The 9,176-nt window shown below is 39.1% G+C and overlaps 2 long non-coding RNA genes across 2 annotated transcripts; one reads left to right on the top strand and one right to left on the bottom strand.

The window, feature by feature from the left end:
• Positions 1-842: 842 nt before the first annotated feature.
• Positions 843-1,855, bottom strand: LOC116931911. The gene is made up of 2 exons (XR_004399200.2): positions 1,705-1,855; positions 843-1,543 (listed from the first exon to the last, which is right to left on the bottom strand). It is a non-coding gene; the product is annotated as an uncharacterized LOC116931911 (long non-coding RNA).
• On the top strand, positions 1,700-2,328 carry LOC116931912. The gene is made up of 2 exons (XR_004399201.2): positions 1,700-1,830; positions 1,973-2,328. It is a non-coding gene; the product is annotated as an uncharacterized LOC116931912 (long non-coding RNA).
• The last annotated feature ends 6,848 nt before the right edge of the window (positions 2,329-9,176 follow it).

The following is a 9,176-nucleotide window of genomic DNA, read 5'->3' as shown; positions in this document are numbered from 1 at the left end:
TTTTTCTTGATAGTAAAACCCGCCCTTTTAAAATAAAAAATTAAATAATTGCAGAAGCAGAAACGCATTTTTTGTTTTTCCAATCAAGTTTCATTTTCGAAATTTTTCTTGTTTTTTTTCTTTCAATCGAAATTAAAAGAAAAGAAGACGAACCAGTTATACAAAGACAAATCAGGAAACAAGAATGCGCAAATGAGAAAAACAAGAAAGTTTGTCTTGTTTCATTACAATCTTTGAAAAAAACAAAAAACAAGTTGAAGAGATATTCAAAGTGTCCGAGGGGAGCATAAATGTTAACAGTAGTACATTTAAAAAATAATAAAAAGGAAGCGCTCTTCTTCTTCTTCTTCTTCACTCCCCCGACTCACCAAACAGGTTTGACCCGAGTTGAACTTCACTCAGGACTTTGGTGGTTGGGGTCAGTGACATTTCATCTTCTCTTCGTTGGGCTGATCCACATTTGTTCCAGTCTTGGCAGCCTGTACGTTTTGGGTTTTTGGTCTTCACGCGACTCGAGCAACTCCCCCCCCACGTTTGTCATAGTGAGCACAAAAAATGTGGTGTAGGCTATAAAATAAATATTTGAAGAAAAGGCCTATCAACTAGAACATCTCCGGAGTGACACGACGACTAGAGAGAGAGAGAGTGCAATGACAAAAGTCGATGGGAATTTTTAGTTGGTTTTATTTTTCTTCTTCTTCTTGAAGGACATGCCCTGCATTTTGAATTTCCACAAGTCGCGCCAATCAACTAGCGCAATTCTCCGGCCAAATCTGCTTTAAAGAAAGAAAAATACTCGGAGCTGCAGAAGGACGTTGAACGCCTCTTTTTTTTTTTTTTTAACCACTCACGTGTTTTACAGTTACCTGCCATGGCTTAAATGATGAAATAAAGATGCTAATCAGCTTCTTAAAGAAGAATTTTTTCGGCTTTTAAGGGGGGGGAGACACGGTTATTTTGGCCTCTGAAGATTACAATGAATTCCTTTAAGAATTGCGCATGACTAATCCAGTGGGTCGAAACACAATTAACGCAATTTTTATTTAAAAAAAAAAAGGGACCCTTCCCGTTCTAAAATATCGACCCACGCTCGCTTGCAAAACAAACACCTGGCCAGCATACAATAGACGCAAAAAGCTAAGTAACAAAACAAAAAGAGGTATAAAACAAGCGTCTTATGCGCTGCTGGTTAGGCTACAGCTTATTTCATTTTGGATGTGGAGAAAACAAGAGTCTTAGGAATTCGATGGAAAGATATGGGAAAACTTGTTTGCCACTTTGAAACAAAAACGAGATGTAAGGGCGAAAGGAAAATGCGCCAACGCGTCGTACGATATACCATAAACGGGCGATGGAATTGGCAGCGCTTGGTATTTCAGATTTGATAAGATCTCTTCAATTTTCTGACTCAGATGGATTTTGGGTAGTAGCTGATAATTTTTAAAAAATAAACAAATAAAGACAATCAACATAATTTTCAAAGTTCTAATGAGGAAGTGGGTATAACTCCTTGGAATGATGCGGGTCGATTCACGGCCGCGCCCTTGGAGATTACGTCGATTCAAAAACAACAACAAACAAAAAAGTAAGAACGGAAATAAATAAATAAAAGGGTGTGACTAGAAGTTCACCAAAGTGACTGTTAAAATTAAAATTTCATTTTTTTTTTTCCTGAATCAACTGCAAAGTCAACGGGATACGTACCGGTTTAGCAATTGAGTGCAGTACTGCCTTTGCCGTCTTATTGTGTTGACGCAACAAACGAAATAGGGAAGTGACGTTACTGTGAACGCGGCACTAAAGAAAATACGCAACGGATCTCCAGGTCAGGTGACGTCATTTCAAAATATATATTTTAAAAAAAGGGGGGGGTTGATTCACATTGAAATAATAATAAAGAAAAGCATAGCATGATGAACAAACGAACTTAAAAGAGAATAACATTTCCGGGAATGACTTGTGCAATGTCCAGGTCATTCTTAGGGTGGGAATATCCTTATGCGTGTGTAACGTGCAAGGAAGAGCGAGTCCAACACGTTGCGCTTCCTTCTCTCATCTTCCTCTATTCGCTTCCTCCGTCCGGACAGAGACTGACGTGATCACACACTCCTGAGAAGAATGCTGATGAAGAACTTGGAGGCTTCCCAACGGTTGATCGCCATCACGTGCGCCCGTTAAGTTTACCTTGATTTGCCTCAATCGTGATGTTGCCCACCTTTTTTTTTTTATTATTTTTATTTCTTCTCTCTTCAACAAATTGAAGGAAAAATGTTGTCATGTTTTACGCGGTACACCTTTTTCCTTGCAAATATACATAGTACCACACGGTGTCATCTGATGGGCTGTTGTAGAGTTAAAAAAAACAAAATGGTACCGAAATTGCCCAGCGGGACTTTCTGCGAGCAAAAATCAACGACGCCAGTATAGAACTTTAGTGGCAACTGGAATGTATTTTTAAAAAAAAACGTGGAGTTTTGAACAGAAATTCGGAAATGGTAGTAGGTGAAGAGGAAGAAGGTCGGTGACCTTTTCTCAGTGTATTGTACCTACTGAGACACATTCGAAGGAGATGGAAAAAAAAAATAAAAATAAAATAGATTTTGAATCGTATAGAGTGAGACCCAGCGGCTTATTCTTAGTCGATCTGGCAATTTGTTTTGATTCCAAAAAAAACGATTCCCATATCCCCCTCCCGTGGGAGATTCATAAAAGTAAGGCAGGTGTATACACATCACGTACCTCTGCCAATAGTTCCAGAAACCCTTTCAACTCGGTGTGTATAAATTGGAGTGTGCCCTGTCGTCCTCTCGCTAGATTTAACGGTAAACATCGCCCCATCAAAGAAAGGCCGTTAAAGTTGCACTAGGAAATGTTGAGACCTGAAAGAAACAAGTTCAACAACAATTCAATTTTATTTTTGCTGTCCAGTTCTTATTTGCCCGTGTACAATCCAAATAATTACAGGTATTATTCGCGCAATTTATTGATTATGATTATTTTTTGTTAGTATGCTGTCTGTCACGTATCAATCTAATAAAGAAATATCCGCTTCCGCTTTATTTTATTTTTTTCTCAATTCCGGTAAAATCGACGAATGGGGAGGGGGGTATATCATTGCAACTATAGAAAAGCTTTGTGTATATTTTCAAAGACGTTAGCGGTATAATCGTGAGGTGCTGGGTTAGAGTCTAGCAGCCGACTTTTGAATTGGCAAGCGGATGACAACAAACACAATAAAACAGTTCACTGTACCGCACAGCAAAACAACCGACGTCTATCTAGCGGGAATCGGGTTAAAAAAAAAAAAAAGAAAAGCCACAAAAGAAAAAAAAACCACTCGGACCTAACGAAAAAGGGCTGATCCGAGTTCGTTATAATGATGGCCCATGCAATAATACTAGAAGAAAAGTACAGGTACCCAAAAATACACGAATCTCGGAGCTATATAGGTCGACTTCCGCCCGACCGCAGTCGACGTTTCGTCATTCAGTAATTCCATCCTTTTTTATTTTGTTTTTATGTTCTAAATTCTACACACAGAGAGAACCGTACGCATGACCTTTGTCCGGTGAAAATGCCGTCCAATTCTGTTTGGTGCTGGCCGGGCGCTGGGACCGTTACGTGCAGACCAAACACGGTCAACTTTCACAATAGTTAATTACTTTTTTCCATCTTATTTTCTTACATTTCATCTGTTTGGCTGGGGTTTTTTTTTTTTTAGATTCTCCCAATAACAGTAAATGAATTATTCATGAGACTCGTAAAGAAAGTTTTTCCTACTGAAGAAGAAACCCAACTGACAGACTGTATGGCATTTATTTTTATTAAAGAAAAGAAAAAAACTAGACACAAACTTGCGAGTGGCAATAATGACACGGTTCTAAAGCCGCATGTCTAAAAGAAAAAGACCGCCATGCAAATAAGGTAGAGCTGATGCACAAACATCTCGGCTTACATGTCGAAAGTGAACTTCCCAAATAATACACTATACGGTCAAGAGGTTCTGTTTCTTTTATTAGAATATGAAACTGCTACTTTGAACGACACTGTTCGTCCTCCCCCGGCTCCGTTCTCCTTCCGCCATCGAATTCAAGGTTAAGAAAGCATCAGGAAGAAAGCAAATGGAAATTGCTTTCGCGCCTCGATAACACACCGTCCAGGGAGGGCCCTGCATCACCGCCCTGACGGACCCACAAGAGATGATGTAGACAACTGAAAAGAAAAAAAAAAAAATAGAAAGGCTTTTTTTTGTTCAACACGATAAACCCCTCTAGTATTTAACCTTTCCCCTTAACGTTTTATCCCCCCAAAAAAAAATGCTGAAAAAAAAACAACAAAACAACAAAAATGTTGGAAAAAGGTTAAAAACGTAGACGAGAGAGATTTTACTGAAGACTCTGCTTGTACATTACAGGGGAGGAGTAGGCAGGGAGGGGGTTGAACCCATAAACAAGTAGGAATGTTTTCAGGTAGGTACACAACCCGAAAGGTATGTATATATATATACACACAAAATGTATCCCTCTTCATCGCCAACCGAAATAATGCACACATACTGGAGAGAGAGAGAGAGAGAGTCTCTACTTCAACCAAAGAGATAGGGGGAAAAGAAATGGAAAGAGGACATTATCGATGGTGGAGGAACCATTAGAAAAAGAGTAGGGAAATGAAGGGGGGAAAGAAACGAAAGTATTACAGACAGCAAACCGTATAGAGATCTGTCGCGTGTATTTTCCTTTTTTTTTTTTCCTAATCTATACCTCCCTCCCCCAACTTTCAATGTGGGGAACCTTCATTACCATAAATATCATCAGCGTCTTGGAAAAAAAGAGAAAATGAAAACGGCTGGACCTGGGCCGGCTCGTTGGTATGACCCCTCTCCCCCCAACCATGAAAAAAAAAACTTTCTCATTTCTATCCTCGCCCCACTATACTCTTCCTACCCCCACATTTTCACTTCATAGTTTGACATTGAACTTTGAAGTAGAATAGTGATATCAAAGCCAAACGCAGTCGGGAAAATTCAGTTTGAAAGTCCAACGTGTTCGGAATCGACTCAAACGAAGCAATTAAATCCAATTGAATTCTAATTTTTCAAAAGAAAATTTCAGTTAAAGATTTAGTTAAACCAAGTACGCAGATAACTTCATAATTCGGACATTGTCTATTCATTTTCATTGTGATTTTTTAACGGTCGCAGTCGTTACTATTCCGCACATTTAGAACAAGCAAAACTGGACGAAGAAAAGAATGGCGAAGAATTAGAAAAAAGCATAAACAATAAACGGTGAATAACAACGTATATAGCGGGTGCGGGGCGAAGGCTATTCATTTCGCAGTCCCAGCTAGAGCAATTTGCGTCCATCTGCATGATAATAATCGTGTTGGTCCTTTTCTTTTCTATTCTTCTTTGAATGCGCACATTTATCCTTATTTTTTTTGCGCGCGTTCGGTGTCTGATCACAAAGCAATTTCTCTGTACATACTCGTTCATTCCCTTTTTGCAGTGTTTTGGCGATGCCAATTTACCAGAAGAAGAAGCCATGATTACTTTCTAGAAATCCCCTTATATTATTTGAACCTGTAACACACACAAAAAAAAGGGGGAGGAGGGGAAGAAAAGAAGGATGTGTGTGTTTGGCCCTGATCGACACAATAACAGGAGAGGCGGTCAGGGCACGATGGCGAATAAAGGTACAGTACATTCAACCAAAGATTAGCGGTAAATATACAATGGCCGTGTGGGTATATCCATCAGTCATCACCAAGGAAAATGATACTCTCGATGAGTATACACAAGGGATGCACTCAAGGGATATCGTGTTTGCAAACCTCTAGCAAACCAGGTCAGTGGTTTCTCATTTATAACGGTTATCGGCCTGGACCGAGTCAAAAATATAAAATAAAATAAATGAAAAAAGAAGTTTGGTTTCTGATTTCATGGAACTGTTATATATAATATTGGACTACCTATCCGGTTCCATATGTACCGTTTCAATCAATTTTTTCTGATGGGTTTATTACATTTTTATTTGTTCCGTTAGTTCAACGTTAAAAAAAAAACTTATTTAATTACCATGTACGATGTAATAAAAGAAGTAGTCGAAAACACTTTCTCTATGTGACGGCCGTTGTGTTATTGTTTTCGTCCATTTTCGCTTGATTTTCGTCATCATTGCAAAGATTGCGCGTTGAGATTGTTTTTTTTTTCTCTTCTTTTTTACCTGTCAGGTTGGTATTGTATAGAAAATAGAAAACCAACAGCAACACCAGGTGTGAGAGTATCGCATTCACCAGTGACGCACTTCAGGTTGGCATAGACGACCGTAGGCGAGACAAAAACCGCATGGAACAAAAACGTTCTACGTATATATTTTTGTACTGTAGGCAATAACTTAGCGTACCTACGCGGAACTTGACCACCGGTGTGACGGTGTCGGCTCGTACATCGGCCGTCTCGTGCTGCTTGCACATAACGGCACTGGACTTATTATTGAGATGTTGCCAGTACTTGTTGAGTTCCTTGTCAACTTTGATGGTCTACAGTTGTGCTGTCAATATGACGAGTTTTCGATGACGAGCGCTACCTGGACGACGGTGGATAACTCACTACGTCCTATATAGACTATACCTATTTATAATCGAAAACTGCCGAGGACATTGTAGCAGAGTGAATTGGCGAATTGATCATCTTGTCTACGGTATAACAATTGTATGAGGAACGAAGATTCAATAAATCAAATCAAAAAAGATATAGTGTGTTATTGCCAAGCTTGTCTTCTGAATTTTTAACTTAAACGGAGGCAACATATTTCGTTTTATTATGTAATGGGTAAACTCCATCGCATTGTACTAAACAATGACAAAAAACAAAAAACAAAAAACTAAACAAACATCGTACAGATAACAGGTAACACCACAGTTACCGACCGTGCAGCGCTGTCTTCCGTGCAAAGGCATCAGGTTATCCTTTACAAACTCCATTGACGATTCTTTCCTGTCACGCAAGCGCCCATTTCACACTGATTCACATTGCCTTCAAGCCAAGTAAACAAACGACCCACAAGCCACGGACAGAAAAAAGAAACAACCGGGAAAGCCAAAAGGCAAAAGAGACGACACCGAGTGCCCCAAAATGGGACCAGGATGAAACATTTCTTTCATACCTGAATCACTATTCTGCTATACGCAACGCTAGTTACGACATTTTCTTTTTCCCCTGTCCTTTATTTGTAATAGACGCCTTCGTGGTACACGTCACAAGGAAAATTTCAAACAATAGAACGTTGGGTAACTCGTTGTAATCCCTCACCGTATTCGAGAAGACGACGAGTCGTTTCGCAAATTATGATAAATTTACCGTGAGCCGTAATTGATTTGAATGAATTGGCTACTTCCATAGCGCCAAGTCATAGACTACAGTTCTAAGATAACGGATTATGCATTTTCTCTCTACGCACTCTTATGATACATTTTATAATTCTATCGGATTCAAATACATCTATCATTGTTTGTGTGTGAGCAGGATTGATGAACAAACTATGCGTTCGTCGTCGTCATATTAAGCAACCAGCTTTCTTTACACGATTTGATTTCATTTTCGGGCAGCACCTGATGAAGTTCTTGATCAATCACCACGTGAAATGAGCGATCGCCAGACATAGTCAATGAAATGAGTTGTGTAACGAGACACTCTTTTGCCGAAGACAGCGCTGCATGGCGCTGGCTGTGGTGTTACTGATCGTGATTTAATAAATGAAATATAGAAACTATAAATGAAGAAAACAATTAATGAAATGTGTGGTTCGTATAAATCTTGTAATGAATGCATAACAAATTCTCTCGTAAATTTCAAATAATGTATTTTAATTGGTAGATTATACAACGTAACAGTGCAGTGTTTCAGGTCTACATTTCAGGGCGTTATTTTGTTAGTCTATGCTGATGTCCCACGAAAAGTTTAAAAACAAAAGAATTTTGAAAATGAGCTTCGCAACACAAAGTTTGCTGGACACCAATCTAGAGAACAATTTTATTAAACTTCAGCCGGCCATCAGCATCGCAACACAAACAAACAATTTTGACGTTGTTGACTCTTGGTGTTTTGGTGGTCTTGGTGTCTGGGCGATCTATGGCAGTGTGAAGACATGTGCGTTTAAGCAAATAAACAAAATTCCAACAAGTTTGATGACTTCTTAAAGGGGAAAAAAAAATAATTATTTTTATCACTTGCCCATCGGGGGGATTGTACGTTGCATTAACACAGCAGTGGCTGTGCTCCGATTAACCTGTGACAGATGGCTAACTTGCAAATTCCACCATATGCCGAAACGCCAAATATGCACAGTAACGATAAAACCATTTTGTGTTAAAAAAAAAAAAAGTCAAAAACTCGTGAATGTTTATGACCCTCTCGATTTGTATGCAAATTAAAGAAAAAAAAAGCTATCATGAGAATGTGTTCGAGTATGCGATGCCCGCTTGTGTAGCTTTACAGAGGGCAATGCATTCTGAACAAATTTACTTCCTGGACTTCTATTGTACAAAGCAGTTCAAACAGAAACTCCTGTACACGCTTGAATAGGATTTTACCGAGCTTGAAGCTTCAAGCACAAATAAGTAACACAAGGAACATCGAAACCGATCGAATCAACAGTACAGAATTTCGGAGAAGGGACTCGGCCCGTTTCTCACATTGTGTAACGGTATTTACCTTGAGACACACACCGCCTTACACTGAGTCGATAGTCGGTTTCAGAAGGTTAGAACTCTTTCGCTTGCCAACATGCTCAAGGCGAACTAGTTCACTTAGAATAAAATGACAGTCAAGCGATTTGAGTGGTCCATTTCAGGAAAGGGGTAGAACAAACAAAAAGAAAGATTGGTAAAAATGACAAGAACACAAATTTTGGTAATCTGTAGGCCAGACTGTGGAGGTATTAGAGCATACGCAATACAAGACTACCGTGAAAAAGGTTTGTTTCGATTTCGTCACTAGAAAATATGTGGGAAGTTTGACTTGCAAGGGGACGCTGTGCTAACTTGATATTCGAGGAATTGGGTGGGAACCACTGGATTTTGTGTCTCAACTCTCAATGAAACGTGTGGTTTGTCAAGAAAAACAAAACAAAAAAGAAGAAAAAATAATTAAATGCAAATCCGTTTTCTTCCTATAC

This window comes from Daphnia magna, linkage group LG10 (assembly GCF_020631705.1).
Source record: "Daphnia magna isolate NIES linkage group LG10, ASM2063170v1.1, whole genome shotgun sequence".
NCBI lineage: Eukaryota > Metazoa > Arthropoda > Branchiopoda > Diplostraca > Daphniidae > Daphnia > Daphnia magna.
The sequence above is the reverse complement of the archived record's forward strand: the minus strand, read 5'-3'. Positions and strand labels throughout refer to the sequence as shown.